Source organism: Lagopus leucura, unplaced genomic scaffold (genome assembly GCF_019238085.1).
Source record: "Lagopus leucura isolate 7727_CA_CO unplaced genomic scaffold, USGS_WTPT01 Super-Scaffold_1, whole genome shotgun sequence".
Taxonomy (NCBI): Eukaryota; Metazoa; Chordata; class Aves; order Galliformes; family Phasianidae; genus Lagopus; species Lagopus leucura.
The window spans coordinates 40,496,799-40,513,445 of NW_024962250.1; the positions used below are offsets into that span (position 1 = coordinate 40,496,799).

The following is a 16,647-nucleotide window of genomic DNA, read 5'->3' on the forward strand; positions in this document are numbered from 1 at the left end:
TTAAGTAGACAAAACTGCATTTCCTGATGCAGAGAGGAAAACCTTGATGTGATTCTGAGCATACCATCAGATACTGAATCATATACTATCAGACTGCCAAAGCAGGAACAAGCTGGGTTTAAAATATCAGGACACACAAATTAATACGGTACTACTGCATGTTGCATTAACAATGATGCAGTTACAAACAAAGAGTTTGCCAAAGGTTTGAATTATCTCCTCGATTAAGAACTGCAAAGGAGAAAAGAATGAAACATTTTTCCAGCCAAAGGGCAATAACCAACACATTCACTTTCAGAACAGGCCAATTTCTTGTTATATTACGTTACTATGGCTGCATGCTGAAACGTGTCACATTATATTAAAAACAACAGAACTTGCAATCTGTTTCCAGATCAGACATCGATAAAAAACAACCGTAACAATCAGTGCTCTGGGTACCTGTGAGAAAATTGATAATTTAGAACCTCCAAGACCTCTTTCCATTACAAAGATGTCAGTAAAAACAAAGCCAAACAGCATCTCCAAACGTACTCCCTGCAGAGCTTTTTGTGGTACGTAAGGATGAGACCAACCAAATGAATCCAGAAAGATGGGTGCAAGCCAGCATCCCTGCAAAAAGCACAGAAGTCAGGAAGCCAAAAAAATCATACAGATGCTGATGTCTTCTAAGACCTTCCTGATGGCAGTCAGAAATGGGCCCATGGAAACTGCCCTGTGTTGAGGTTGGAGGACGTGCCAAGTGAATTGGGTCTACAGTGATAAAGACACCTAGAAACCAAGGTCTAGCTCAGGTTCAGGTACAATATCACCTGCACCTAAGGGCAAGCAAAGGTGACAGTTATTCTTCCTCCTGACTTATCAGAAATTAAGTTTCCTGATCAGAAAGTGGCCCTTTTGCTGCTTAGCTCACTGGGCACACGTGCAACCAAGACACTTGAATGCCGATGCCTTCCCAGCAGACAGGCAGAATTGCAATACTGCATTAGCACCCTAAAATATCAACTTTCCTTTCAGACTCAGAGCCACGCTGGAGAACACTGTGGGAAGTCTCCTGCCTACTGGCATCTACCTAAAGAGAACAAGGCTACAAAGGCAGAGGATGCCCATTTGATTTGTTGCAGTGCAAAGACTTAGATTAACACAGCACCTTGCAGGGAAAGTGACCGTGGAGCAATCACAGCACTGTTGCTTGCCATCTATTCCTATCTGGCCCTCCCATCCTAAAACGTAACCTTTCCTCTTTCAAAAATAAGTCACTCAAAACACTGGGCTTTTTCATACTCTTCACGTGCTCTGGATGGGGACTCACAAATCTCTGACATACAGCATCTAGTTGTAAAAGCGTTGCTGCGAGGCAAGCTAACCATGACACCATGCTCTACTGCATTCCATTCTGATGGGAGAACTGAAATCCAGACTATAGAAAAGAAGTTACCCCCAAAAAGACGAAGGAAGGTTTCCTTCCAGAAAGCTCAACGCTGATTCTTGAGGAAACCAACCTTCCTGCTGTCCTCCAAACTCTTGGGCGAGAGGCTCATGAACTCAGCCTTTTCAACAGCCAGCACATGTGCTACACAGAGATAACACCAGGGCAGCCAAAAACCAATTCACCTCTCTCTGGAGCAGGTGTCTGTGATCAGGAAGGATGGCTCCACTCCCCTCAATTTGGCTAATGGCTCACTGAGTCCCATTTGAGCAACTAACCCAAGACCACATCTGTATTAATAGCCCTAACCCTGGACACAGGTTTAATTTGTTTAACATTAAATTTAGGGATTCAGGGGCTTCCATAATGAATTTCATTAGATAGAAAAATTCTGTAATGCAGTGTTTTATGATTAATTAACTGTGCATTAAAATGGTAATTATAATTATGCTCATAATTCCACACTCTTCAGCCATTATCATCATAATTGATCAAAATGGTTTACCCCACAAGCATTTTAAAAGCTGCAGCGCAGGAGCAAAACCTCTCCAGCCCACACCAAACACAGCTTTTGCAGACAGTCCCCAGATACTGTCTCTTCATTCCAGGACTTCTAATGCAGAAGTCTTTTGAACAGCCGTGACAACTTCACCAAAAAGCTGTTTGTTATGACGGGTATAAGGGAAAAAGAGAGATGAAAGCCCATTTGTAGATGGAAAAAGCCTGCTTCTGATCAGAACGCCGTCAAGGAACAGACTGTAGCTTCACTTTGAAAATGGCCAGGTGCCCTACTTTTCTGTTTTCTGTGCATGGCTTGTGATCACAGGCTTCATCAAAAGCACCTATTGCCTGTTTTTGAAGATAATGGAGATTAGACCAGGGAGATCAAACAGATCAGAAGGCAGCTGAATAATTATCCCCCTACCTTTACACGTGCATTACATCACAGCCAGGGATTGGAAAATGCTTTAAAGAAAAGGTGGAAAGGGTGGAAAAGTACTACTGACCTAAATTGCCAGTAGCTCAAGCCCAGAAATGGAAGAATTAGACAACTGTCCTGTAACAGACAGAACACAAATCTTATTTCAGCCATCTGCCCCAAGACACACAAAAAAATGATACTGTTCTTGAATGTCTCTGCTATCTCCATTTGGGTAATCACTCTCCTCAACATTTCTTGAGGAGTTTTGATCACATCATGCTTTGAGACTGTTCTTTCTTATATCTGATTGCATCCTCACTGCCTTTCTGGATTATTTTGCTTTGGAAAACAAAATCACAGAATTGTAGGGGTTGGAAGGGACCTCCAGAGATCATCGAGTCCAACCCCCCTGCCAAAGCAGGTTCCCTACACCAAATGTTCTCCAGCACCCTTCCTATGGCTGCCTTGGCATGGGTCAACAATTCCCTTATTTCTACCAAAATTATAGTCACGTTTGGGGGGAGGGGAAGGAGGGGACATTGTAAACACCAGCTTAAAAAACCCACAAGATAGCTCACAAGAGGCAGCAGCCTGCAGGGATATCCCAAACGTGGCCGTTCACCAGAAATTAGGCTGTTTTCATGTCCTGACAGTCACAGCTTGCTAGGGCCACATGGAGCTTTTTGCAGCCGGTGTGACTGTCGCTTCAGCAAATCCCTTACTGTAGAGAGACAGCAAAGCAAAACCTGCAAGCACCAGCAAAAGCTTAGAGTTCTCCAGAACTGCTATCACAGAGCAGTTGTCTTTTTTTTTCCCCTCCTCACGACGTCAACCTTAGTTTGCCTTTCTATATCCTTTTCCCTTCAAATACCTGCTTTCTTACCCTCTGACCAGGATGCGTCAGCCTCGCGTTTTCTCCAGCTCCACCCTTCCTCTCCTCTAAGCTGCGTTTTAGGAGCACCCAATCATATTCTGGAAGCTTAGCACAAACGAGCTGCTCCCCACCACACCGGTCGTTCTTCCAGCCCCCCTCAATCACGTCCACAGCTCCTCCTGCTGGCTTCCAGCATGCTCTCAAATCACTACATGAAGCTGTGACCGTTCCTGAAGAGCTGTTTCCTAGCACACAGCAAAGAGCAATAGCGCTGGTGGGTCAGTCCTCTCCTTGCTCTTTCCAACACGTGGATGAGAGTCGGCATGGAGCCTCTCTGCTGGATCCAGCTGTATGTAGAATGCAATCTACATATACATAGATACAGCTGATCTACATGCATACATAAGGATGCAATCAGTTTATATGCTACCTTCCTTTGAGGTTGGGCAGGGAAATACAACCACAGCTCTGCATGCCACGATCTGAGCAGCATGTTTTGTATTCATGTTTTGCAACATGAAGTGTTTTACGAGGAGCGAGCAAGGTTTTTTTGACGGTTGGACTAGATGATCTTGCAGGTCATTTCCAGCCTTGTGATTCTATGATTCTGTGATAAGTTCATTCTGTTGAGTGCTAGACTAAAAGAGGAGCCTGTTTTTCATAAATAGATTATTGTAAGACCTCACCAACAGCAGACTTCCCAGCTCTCATATCAGCTTTCTCCTGTACTTCTGAACTTGACTTCTTCCAAGTACACCATCCACCTCTTCAAAATAACTCCCAGATTCTACCAGAACATCCCAGTTAATTTCAGTCACTCCTTCCATCCACCCTGAGCACCCCCAAAAAACCACTCTTCCTCAGAGAGTGGAAAAGAACAACTCCTACCAGCAATCTTCTCAGTCTATCTTAAAAATCAAGCAACAAGATGCACCTGGGGAACTGCAAGCCTGTGTCTGCACTGCAGAGATGTGATGAGCCTCCCTGCTGGTGGCAACTCAGTGCTCAGGAGACTCTCATGTGCCACCTGGTCTGGCATAGCCCCCACTCCTTGGCTCTCCAACCTTTGCCCAGCTGCCTCACAGAGATCTGCACCTGGCAGTAGATTTTCAGGTGAATCTTGCTGCCTTGTGCACACCTGGATACCTCCCAGAATTAAGATATCTTCAAATGCATGAAGATTGCAGCGCAGTGCCCTATCTGCCTCAGACTTTCTTATCTTTGCAGAGCAATAACTTGTCTTGCACTGGTGGTTTCTCCACTGCAAAGCAACAACTCAGATCTCAGCTTGTGCTTTAGGTCCTTCTGGTGTGTAAATAGTTAAGTTCCTAAATCCTGGCCCTGCTTTTCCCAGACCTGCCCTCGAGAAAAATTATTCTCACATCTTTCCAAGGGGCTCAGCTGTCACCTTTTGAAGGGGGGCAGTTAGTGGGCATAGGGTACAGATGGTGGCCCCAGCCCGGGTCAGGCTGCCTGTGGGGAGTGGGCTGGGAGCTTCCCAGGGCCCATTCCCACCAGAACAGCACCCATCCTGTGAGCTGTGAGAAGCCAAGGGGTGTCAGATCTGCTAAAAAACCTCTGTTCAGTTTTAAACTAATTGCCAGAATGCAGCATTAAGGGGCCCTCCTGAGGCTGCACAGAAGACTACTAGAAGGAATGCCCTAACGCTTGCTGACCAAACCTGAGCAAGGAGATGCTTTGTCTCCTCCCTCTGCTCTGCTCACCAACTGCAGTCATCGATCCTCCCAATTTAGACCTGTTAATGCAGTAACCCTGGTGAACACCAGCCATGCTTTAGAAGTACATTAACCACAGACCCAGGTAATTGTGAATGATCATATCATGCCTCTCTGAGAACAGAGAGCCAAAGATGAATTTAGGCTAAATTCATATTTTGCATCTACACATAAAAAAATAAAAAGAAAAATGTCACACCTCTAGCACAGGCTCTGCAGAAAGCATGAATCCAAGAGCAGCTGATGCATTCTCATGTGGAATGCTCTGCCTTTGGGATGCGTCAGAAGCTGGGGAGGGATACAGGAGTAGGACTGATCTGGGATATTTGTCCAGGCTCCAAAATGGCATCAGCCAGAGACAATAGCTCTGCATTCAGGCTTTGGCTGAAGCTTCCAATTATTTCCAATTAAAATTTGTGTGGCAGAGGTGCACAGAAGATCATAAGACTGACAACAGTCCGCTGCTCCAACACGTTTGGCAGCTATGGTCATAAAGCCTTCAGATGCTCAGATGAATAAAGAACCAGCTGGGCAGCAAGAGCTGTGAACAAGCTGCCAGCAAAGACAGTTTCTCCTTTCCTCTCTGCTGTTGTGTTGGACTCCTGGAACAATTCTCTTGGATGTCTGAGACCTTGTTACTCCTCTGAAACTGCCCAAAGCAAATACTGATAGTGGACTGTGTGAGACAAGATATTAATCCCTCACTGAGGGGAACCAGAATACCTGTAAGGTGAATTGCAAGGAATTATGGCATGCTAGGATAATCAGTTAGTAACTGTACCAGACACTGTGACTGTGCTCTGTCAGTGCATCTGGCTACTGCAGTCCTCCACGAGCTGTCAGCTACACTGCAAATTGATCCAGCCATCATTCTGGAGTATTCAGCAACTTGCTCGCATTTCGTGTGGCAAAGCTCCCTGCTCTGCATACTTGCTGCAAGTTCTGAAGTATGACATGTACCTAAAAATGCAGCTAGTATTGAAATACAGAGCAATTTAATGGGAATGAAGAAGATGCAGCAACAGTCTGGACATAGTTTCAGTCCAGTAAATAAGAGCTAGGAAAGATTTTTGCTTGCATACCAGGAGAGAAATCCAAGATGAAAGTCTTCATAATACTTATAACAGCCACCACTCAGCCAAGAATCAGATCTTCTGCTGGAGAAAGCTACAGCATCTCTTTCTTGGGCTCATTGCTGCCCTTGTTTATCCCAAAGCTCAGAATAAGAGCACAGGAATCTCAGAAAAATCTCAGAAAAAATAGATTCATTTCCTGGAAAAAGTGGGATTTGCCTCTTCCACATCACCACTTGAACATCATATGCACAATGCACTCCTGGAACTGGACTTTCTCCCATTCTTTTGGAGCTGCTGAACCTATTCTGCATCACCTAATTAATCTGGAAGCCTTACACCTAGTGTCTGACCTAGTAATTTGGGCAGCTGTTTGAGCAGAAGGAGACCCTCCATCTAGTTTCCATATCAATAAACGTCAAAGGAATGAACACTGCAAATTTAAATGACTTCTTTCATCAGTGCCTCATACAAGATGCTGAAATCCTCAGGATAACAGCGCTGATAGAGGAGGAGTGGGCTCTTCTGCACCTCAGGTTCCAGCTGTCTCTCACCTCTGCAAGGTGCCAAGAGAGCCACTGGGGAGGGCAAGGCACCCAGACAGCTCAAAGCATCTCTGCCAGATAAACGTTAATCCAAGTTAAATTCCTAGCAGTGTTCAGCCTCTGCAATTGACAGGTCTAATTTCTGTTAATGTCTCACAACCAGAAGTCCAGAGGGTATTTAAAGATCTAGGACCTGAAATCCAGCCCTCCTCCAACACAGAGCTAATTTTACACATGAGAAACAGGAGCAAGATGCCTAACACCAATATAAGATACCCCGGAAGATCAGTGAGATACCAGATGGGTGGGAGGGACGGACACTGAACACCAGGACTGATGCACAGAGTGTCTTCAGTGGGCTTTGATCAGGTGTTTGTAGGACTGACACTATACACAACTACTTTACGTTGCGTACAGATTCAACATCATTACCTTGTGCATGCTTCATCCCTCTGACACTTATGACTGCACTCAAAGCTTCATGCCTGTGTGGTCCTTGGCACAGCCACTGCCAGACTGGAAGGGGCATCAGCTGGCAGGTGGCTTCCAGAAGCGTGTCTGGAACATCATGAGTTGTAGCCTTGAAATCTTAAAAAATATGTTTGCCCTTCAAAATCAGAAAGTCACATATTTTTGAGAGTCTGTTCCATTTCAACAGCAATGTGCTCAGATGCTGTGGAGAGAAAGTGCACTAAAAGCCATAGCACATCACTGCCCTGCATAGGAAGCCCCACGGCCAGCAAAGAACTTGTAGCATTGCCTACAGAGAGCCTGAAGAAGATGCTTTTCCAAAACTGGCATTTGCATTGTAAGAGATCTTCCAGACTCATTATCCTAATAAAAATATGCACTCTGACTTTTCTTTGTAAAGATATCCTCAGATTATGAATGAAATATAGCCACCTGCAGCACAAAACTCTAAAAAGAGCACCTTCTGAAACACCTTCTCTACCCTTCTCACCCACAAAGGCACAAGAAAAGCAGAAGAAATTATGCATGTCAGTTGCCAATCTGTTTTGTTGGCTACCTCCATCCAGCTATAGAGAGGAGTTGCAATAGGGTGATGTGATTTACACCTGGCTATAGACATTGTGCAGCAAGGGAAGGTACAACCACATCCTATCAAGGTATGTAAACATCCTACCTCAAACTGCATCCACCTTTAACTCTGAACCAAGTCTTTTTGGACAAATGGTACACAATAATTTGATGTGGAAAAAATTCCTCCTTGATCCTAACTATGAATAGGAGATAAATAGGTCTGGAGCCACACCTCAGAGCATGAGGTCACCAGACTGGCCTGTTCCTGCTGACAGCACTTGAAACCTGGATGTGCAATGAAGCCAACCAAAGCAATAGTGCACCTAGAATTTTTTACTTCACAGAATCTTAGAATATCCCAAGTTGGAAGGGGCCCACAAAGATCGTTGTTGTGGTTTAATCCAGCAGGCAGCTCAGCATCACACAGCCATTTGTTCACTCTCTGCTTGCCCCAGCAGGGCAGAAAAATTGTAAGACTCAAGATACAGACAGTTTAATATGACAGAAAAGGAAGGGAAGAAGAAGATACAAAATGAGTGATGCACAGTGCAATTGCTCACCGCTCACAACCACATTTAAAACAAGGACAAACATGAAGTCCAACTCATGGCTCTACACAAGGCTACCTAAAAATGTAACTCTATGTCTGAAACCAACATCCCAGCACTCAAGGCTGTGCCCACCACCCTGGCAGCTGTGCTGTGCCCACTGCCCTCTGGGGCACAGCTTTGCCCTCACTCCTACCTGACCCTCCCTTGGAGTCCCTGCTTCGAAGGAATTAGATCTGAAAGCCATCCTGGACTGCAGCCACAGTCTCTCCAAAACTTTCTATCTCTCGAGAAGCTGAAAAGAAATGATGAAACTTCGAACTTGTACGTCCTGTTACTCATGCAGGGGATTGATGCTCTCAGCCATGTCACTTCTAACATGTCCACTCTCATCACCGCTGCTGGATTCATTCATTCAGTGTTTCAAGCCATGGAAGACATGGCAAATCTCAAAGTCAACTCTTGATCACATTAAAGCTTAATTGACTCCATTTGATTGATGTTTGGAAATTTTTAATTACTTTCACTAGGAGAACATTAAGCAGAGGCCAGATCAATACTTTGACATAGAATTAGTCAGAGAAGTAGAACAGGATGATGGTTTTTGAGCTGCAAGAGCTACTCCACTCATAGCAGACTCCACTGCCAGATGTTAGTTCTCCCAAGGGATATGAGACAGCGGATGAGAGGGTTTTTGTAATTATCGTGGCTTTGATTCTATTTGAAAGGGGTTTATTTAGATCCTCCCACTAATGTACTCCTGAAATGGGCAGACATCATCTCTGCTGGCAACCCAGATCAAGCACATTTTGTATCTTTTTGTTTGTACTTGAATGTGAAGAACTTTAAGATTTTAGCTGCAACAGAACACTGCCTTTCCTTCCGCCTTGCACACAAGACAGCCAGCCAGGAGAGACCATCGGAGAGGACCTCAGCACCTCACGTCCCTGTGTCCCAGACTAAAGGAAGTGCTATATTTTACGTGAATACCTGATTTGGTTCCTAGTGAGATATTATTTATTGAGATGCCGTGAAGTCTTCCTTCTACCTCATTTTAGCTATAAACCACCACAAGTGTTTCTTTTCTTTTTCGCTATAAAACAGAGTCTCAACAACCTTGAAACACCACTAATAGGAAATATATAAACGAGTATATACATAATTAAAGCATTGAGGCAGAAGAACAAATGAGCTGAAATTGGCTGTGAATACAGGTAAGTAGGAAGTTAGAAGTTTCCAACCATCAAAGCAATGAGATTCTGCAACAGCCTGTCTGAAGAGCAGCAAACTTAAACTACAGACTATGACACTTGTCTGAAAAGGATTATATAATGCATTCTCTTTGACAGAGATGTCGGAGTCAGTGATACAGAACAGATGGATATTCCCATGGATGACTTCCTTTTGTATCTCTCCATGGGCGAACACCAGGTTCACAGCCACCACATGCCCAATAGCTGTGCTAAGGCTTCCAACCAGCCCCACACACAACATGCATGTACATATATGTACACAATACATTATACAGTCACTGCATATTTAACCAGAAACAGCATTTGATATCACTGTCCATATTCCCACTGTGTGAAGGCAGATATAGCTCAGTGGCACCTACTTTTTCTCTGTTTGTCAGAGGATCCCTGAGAGCCCAGCCCATATTTGCACTCTAAACTGCACAGTCTCAACATCCTGGAGACCACTTCCACTATCCAAAGGCTTCAGGGGCATTTCTGTGCTCCCCCAGGGGTTTGCAGGTCAGAGGCCTGCTAATGCAAAATTCAGCTAGTCATTTATATGGGAAGTGCAGAAATCCTGGTACAGGTGTTAAAAATTGGGACTTGTGATTAAGTCAACAAGGCTGTGCAATGCATTTTGGTTGGTTTAGAAAAGAAGAGCTTTCTTTCTAAATTTATTCTTATAGAGTTATCTGTTCTTCACTTACAAATGTCTTTAAGATGTACTAAAAGAAGTTATCTAAACACTCCCTAACATCATAAAGGCTGTGCAGAAGGGCACAGTGGGCATCTACTTGAAATTAATTACGCCTCTACAATATTCTGATTTCTCACCAAGCTGTCAAAGGAAGTAAAAAGATGGGCTTGTAGATCTCAAGGACATGAGGAAACATCACCTGTGGTTTGGCCACGTCATGCACAGCAAATCATTCCATGCTTCTTGAGCGTCCTTGAAGGAGATGGTACATAAGGTTGGACATTAAGAAAAACTTCTTCTCATAAAGAGTGGTGCTGCAGTGGCATAGCTGCCTAGGAGTGCTGGGGTCACCGTGCCTGGAGGTGTTCCAGAGCCATGGAGATGTGGCACTGAGGGACGCAGGCAGTGGGCAGGGTGGGGTGGGCTGGGATGGGACTTGGGGATCTCAGAGGTCTTTTCCAACCTGAGTGATTCTGTGATTGTATGAGAACGAGATCAGGTTGGATAAGAACTTGTCTGACCTGGAATCCAAAGCTGGTAGGAAAAGGTTATTCCCTTTCCTTGAGCGCAGCCGTTACCGAAGCATGATCACTACCTACTTCCTCATGAAGGAAATGAATTCAAAACAATGTATTATTTGAAGTAGGCAATTAAAAGCTTTATTGCTCTTCCTGAATTGCTCCAGATACTCTCACGCATTGTGCAAAGAGAGTCAGTACTTTAAAAAGACAAATCTGAGAGCCAGAACCCTTGGGTGCTGCCTCAGGGCTCCCACTCCCTCCATCTGCACACTGCAGGAGCAGTAGACTGGAGACCTTCCCCTCCTGCACAGCAGTGACAGCAACTGGACTTTTTACCTTCCTCCCTATTGAGAGCCACTTCCCTCTTCAGAGCCTGCCTTAGCTGGCAATATTATGGCTTTGATATATATTATTATCCACTGTAGTGGCACAGTGCAGTGAATATGCCTGAAAACAGAGCTGTCTAGACAGCCTAGTCTGAGCGACAACGATTCCAAAGGGAAGGGCCATAAACACTCTCATCGTAGCGGAAGCCATTATAGTGAAAATAAACTCATTCCGTATAAATTGGGCCCAATTCTAAACCATCTTATACTCCAAACTGCAGAGCTCTTCAGACTGCAAGTAACATCATCCCTACCGAGGAAACACTGAAACAAAGTGCACAGAACAAAGCCACTTCAGTGGCTTCACAATACAAAATCTGTTCCTTGCTCTTCCCTGCTGGCGCTCTCCTCTCCACAGAGAGGTTTTGCACATCGAGCTGAGCAGCAGGAAGCACTCTCAGGACACAAACGTGCAAGCAAGATGCTGCACATGGCTTATTTCAGCTGCTTGCAAGGAGTCAGCCTGGAAGAGGGTTGCATCAAATCCCAGGGCTGCTACAGGCCAACAGTACACATCTAGTGCCATTTGCACCAAACCCTGCCCACAAGAGTGGCCTCAGCATTAGCAAGTGCTGTCCCTGTGTGCAACACAAAGAGAATTTCTCTCCAGAATCTGCAAAAGCTAGGAAAGATTCTGACTATTTGTTGCTCATGAACAATTAGGAAATCTGACTGTATCCCACTTTTCAATGCATAAATCTACTGTGATGGTAAACTGCATTTTACTTGTGTGTCACTTGGATTTTAATGAGCCAAATTTCAGGCATTGGCTTCTGGGGAATGGATACGAAGTCATGGATTTTATATGGGGGCACTGAAGTTAGCCAGCCACAGGTGATTTGCTCTTCACACTGATCTCCAGAAGAGGTAAAATCAGCAGGCATGGCGATTGGGAACAACTGGGGGAATGGTTTTAAAGTGAGACAGGGGAGGTTTGGGTTGGATATGAGGAGGAAGTTTTTCAGCCAGAGGGTGGTGAGGCACTGGCACAGGCTGCCCAAGGAGGCTGTGGATGCCCCATCCCTGCAGGCATTCAAGGCCAGGCTGGATGTGGCTCTGGGCAGCCTGGGCTGCTGGTTGGTGACCTGCACACAGCAGGGGGTTGGAGCTGGATGAGCACTGTGCTCCTTTGCAACCCAGGCCATGCCAGGATTCTGTGATTGCGCTGCCCTCAGCCCCTGGGACCCTCACACTAATAGCCCAGGACTGAGGTTGTGGCATCACAGAACACTTTCACTGCTCTTTATGTGTACGTAAGAGATCACGTTCTAGAGAAGCTTTCTTGTGTGCTGGAATTGCCCTATCATTTCCCACCCAATACCATCCGATTCATTTCCTCTCCTAACTACATTCAGTGAAAAGTATGTGTATATATATATGCTGGTTTCTTTTTCCTCCCTTATTTCCACAACACACACGCACACACCACAGCCCCCAAGGAGAATATTCTCTACTGGATGGAGAACTGAATTGCAAGACAGAAGCCTGGGATTCTACTCCTAAATAAACCACTAATCTTGGGCAACTCTGACTCTTCTCTCATACTTGTGTATTTTTGGTTTTAATCTACATGGACTATATATTACTATTAAAAAAAATGTTTTCATTCTAAGCAACCCACCAAGAATCCTTTATCAACGGGGAGAGGAAAATATTTCCTTAAGATATCTGCTAAGATAAGAATTGCCCTCCACAGGTTCTTTTATGCCCTCTGGTTTTAGAAGAAAATGATGGTTGGTTTACACTAAAACCTAAGGGACTAAAGGCAGGTGGGGTGAGCAATGTCCTTCTCACATATTTTTAATTGTACTTGTCTCGATGGGAGTTCCTCTTTCAGTTGAAACCTCTGTCTGCTGCTGGTGCACAGTAACAAGTGCAAAATTCTTTGTACTCAACAACATGTTACTGCAACTTGTAGAAGCTGTTCTACACTGGAAGGTCGTGTTCCTGTCTACAGGTCATTTCTTCACTGCTTTCACTCAATATGCTGTTAAGGTGAATGCGTATTAGAGCTTTCCTGTGTAAAACTATTTCAAAATGCACATTTCTGCTTCCTCTCTCCCAACCCATGGATAAGCTTCAGCATTCAAAGGTTCCTGGCTCTAGAAATGTCAAAACATCTTCTGGTGTCAGCTTCAAAGTGTGGTAGGTGGACCGAAAGTTGAAGTGTTCTCATGAGAGATCCCATTTTACCAAGGGGAAAGGTTGGCAGCACATTGCAATAGATTTCACAGCTGTTGTTATTCTGCTTCCCAAAGTCATCTCAGTCCTTTGAGCCTACAGCAAAACATCAGAAAATGCTTCCTTTTTTATTTTCTTTTTTTTTTCTCCCCCATTTAAGGACACTGGAGGACCTGCTTCCTCGGGTAGCACTAATCTGTTCACTTCCAACACAGCATCCAAATCCACTGCAAGAAGCTGTACTGCACAACAGACTTCTTGGATTATTGTTTTTCCACTGTGCTTCTGTTACCTAATGACTTATGGATACCAAAGTAGATTAGCTGAGAAATGACATCACAGAAGAAGCTAAGAGGCCCGTGGGAGAAGGACAAGTATGTGTGGGAAACCAGCAGACAGAATGGTGAGGGTGATGCACCAGATAAAGGCAAGGAAAGGAGGGGGAGACAATCTTTGAAATAACAGGAAAGATGGAATGTTCAGAAATGTGAGGGAAGGATGCTAAAGAAGAACTCATTAATATTGTCCTGGGGAGGTGGTAATGGCATCGCAAGAAGTGGGTCAGGCAGGGGAAGAACACAACAGAGCAGCCAAGGCATGGCAGTGTGGGGGGACTGCCATTAAGAAAATAAAAACAAAAAATAAGAAAGAGAGAGGATGGACTTTCGGAGGCATGATAGAAAGAGATCAGATCTGTACTCTCCTGTGATCAGCATAAGAAAGCCAGAAAGAGTATTTGAAGTCAGAAATCAAACGAGGAACACGAAGAGGATTCACAGTGCAACATCTGCCTGATCTCAGTGCACCTTTCTGTGGCGTTTCCAGGGAAGTGCTGGGATGTGCTGTAAGAACAAATAGTTCACCACAGAAAGGCAAGTAAACTGTTTGGCACGACACCTTCATGTGGAGGGGATCAGATGTCCCTTATGGACAAGGCTAGAGAGGAAACAGTGGGCAAAGGGTGTTGTGTGTTCACAACTGTGTGTGCACAGACAGACAAGTGTGTATATGCACATCTATTTCTATATGAGAAACTTTACAGGTGTTGTATTTGAAGGCAGTGAAGCTATAGGAACTCTGCAATCAGGTCAGCATGGTCAAGATTTTCTCACCTAGGTGACACATGAGAGTTTCCTTCTCTGGGGCAGCTCTGAAAGAGACCTCTGGAGAAATGAAACCTTTTATACTGGTAACCACTTCTGAGAATAGATAATGAATGTCTGTTAGCATTTAGTCATGGGGGGGGGAAAAAAAAAATAAATGTGTTCTTGGGTCAGACTTGCAACCTTCACTCTTCTGCTCTTAGTGCAGTGCAGGGCTGAGGGAGCCCCACACAGACCCCAGGATGACACAAAAACACCACGCAGGTCTATTTGCTGAACATTCTTACAAAGAAAATTCATTTGTCAGCACTGAATGAAAATGAAATCTCCAGAGGCCACAGAACATAATAGGCAATATTTAGAAATTGAGGGTGAAAATTAAAGCTGTCTTGCGGAAATTATTTCTGCGTGGCTTTAACGTATATCTTCATGAAATTTAATGTCACCTATAAGGGTATTCAGTGACTAGATTTTGTTATTATTTACAGCCCATTCTCTAAAGTACAACACATAATAGCTCCATACAGAATATGAGTATTTAACAGTAGTCAATGAATAAAACTGTCAGCTCAGTGTGCCTTACCAACATCGGTGTCTCTGCAGACTAATGGGACATCACGAGGTACGAAAACACTGAGCTTCATTATCCAAAAGGAGACTGCTTTGAAGACAACGAGTGATAAAATGAGAAGTACAATGGTATAAATAACTCTGCTTAATAGTGCCATCATAAAACACACCACTCTAATTAGCACCACATGCAGTGCTGCCTGAGCAGCAGTGCTGTGCTGGGGCTGAGCCCTGAGCAAGGACAGGCGTGAGTGAACTCCCCACTGCCCCAGTGGGCCAGTTCCATGCCCACCACCCTCTGGGCCCAAGCCTTTCCCTAACCCCCACCTGAACCTCCTCCGAGTCATCTCCATGTCTTTAAAGCTCTCACCTACACAGCCAGAAAGGCATCTGGAAAGAATAAACATGACAACAGATGGAAATTCACAGCGCCACAGCTGGAATCATGGAAACCATCAAGTTTGGAAAAGACTTCCAGGATCCTCCACAGTCCAACTGTCCATCTATCACCAACATTTCCTGCTAAACCACATCCCTCAGTACAACATCTACACATTTTTAACACCTCCAGGGACTGTGACTCTGTCACCTCACTGGGCAGCCCATTCCAGCTCCTGACCACTCTTTCAGAGAAGATGTTTTCCCTAACATCCAATCTGAATCTCCCCTGACACAACTTGAGGCCATTTGGATGCTTCAAGAACAAAAAAAGCTGGCATCCAGCTGAACTTTTGGTGGAAATGGCAGCTTCTCTTCCATAGCTAGCTGTGTTTGATGCCATGGTTATTTTTTTATGGCATATATCAATTTGCCTTTAACTGTTCACACAAGCTACTGCTCCCAGTGGGCTCCATTTAACAACACCTGGAAGAAACTTCCTCCTAAACATTATCCTCATGCTTCTGTGTTGCAGATTTATTCAAACTGGCCCCTGTGTTGCTCTCCTATCTAAAGTAAGAGGCTTCTCAGTACATTTATTTAACAGATGCGACACAAAAGAGCAAACAGTGAGCTACATTCGTCATCTATTCTCAGAAGTGGTTACCAGTATAATTGGCATCCTTCCTCCAGAGGTCTCTTAAAGAGGTGCCCTGGAGAAGGAAACCCTCATATGTTACCCAAGTGAGGAAATCCTGATGGTGCTGCCCTGATTGCAGAGTTCCAATAGCTTCACTGGCTTCAGGACATAACACCTAAGATTGCAAGCACAAAATCATCTATAAAACTCCAACTTCAAGCAACAGATCCCCAAGCACAAAACTCAAATTTGAATCCTCTGTGCTTCCGAAATGAGGAGTGAAGACTAACTGTGGCATTTACGAAAGGCTTATAAAAATTTTATACACATTCCTTCCTCCCCCCTTAGCCTCAGGTGGCACAGATCAACATTTTTCTTGACAAAAGAGACCTCACTAGAGCTGCCATGGAGCGTGTAGTGCCTTCCCTCTTTTGTTTTAAATTGTGTGGTTTACCCACCAGGGAAGGAGGGGGGTTTCAATCCATAGGCGTGTAATTGTTTTGCTTGCACATACTCTTATTTTGCAATTTCTAGATCCATTCAAGCATTCCAACTCTGTCTTACCAAGAATTTGCATTCAATGTGGGAAAAAAATGTTCTCACAGCACTGAATAGTTTAGATTAATCAGATCATGATTTTGCTATGCCTACTGGCTCCTTTGAAATTAAATTACTATTATTTGCTCACTTGCTAACTGAAAGTAGGAAAACAGCTTTTTTGAAAACTGAAAGTTCACTGAAGGATGCCATTTGAAACTATTCAAAAAT

The 16,647-nt window shown here is 44.3% G+C and overlaps 1 long non-coding RNA gene across 1 annotated transcript in view; it reads right to left on the reverse strand.

The window, feature by feature from the left end:
* LOC122177345 overlaps nucleotides 1–3,368 on the reverse strand; it is a 59,101-nt gene extending 55,733 nt beyond the window's left edge. The window contains exon 1 of the long non-coding RNA XR_006178060.1: nucleotides 3,235–3,368. This is a non-coding gene — a long non-coding RNA (uncharacterized LOC122177345). The remainder of the gene's footprint in view (nucleotides 1–3,234) is intronic.
* Nucleotides 3,369–16,647: the final 13,279 nt, after the last annotated feature.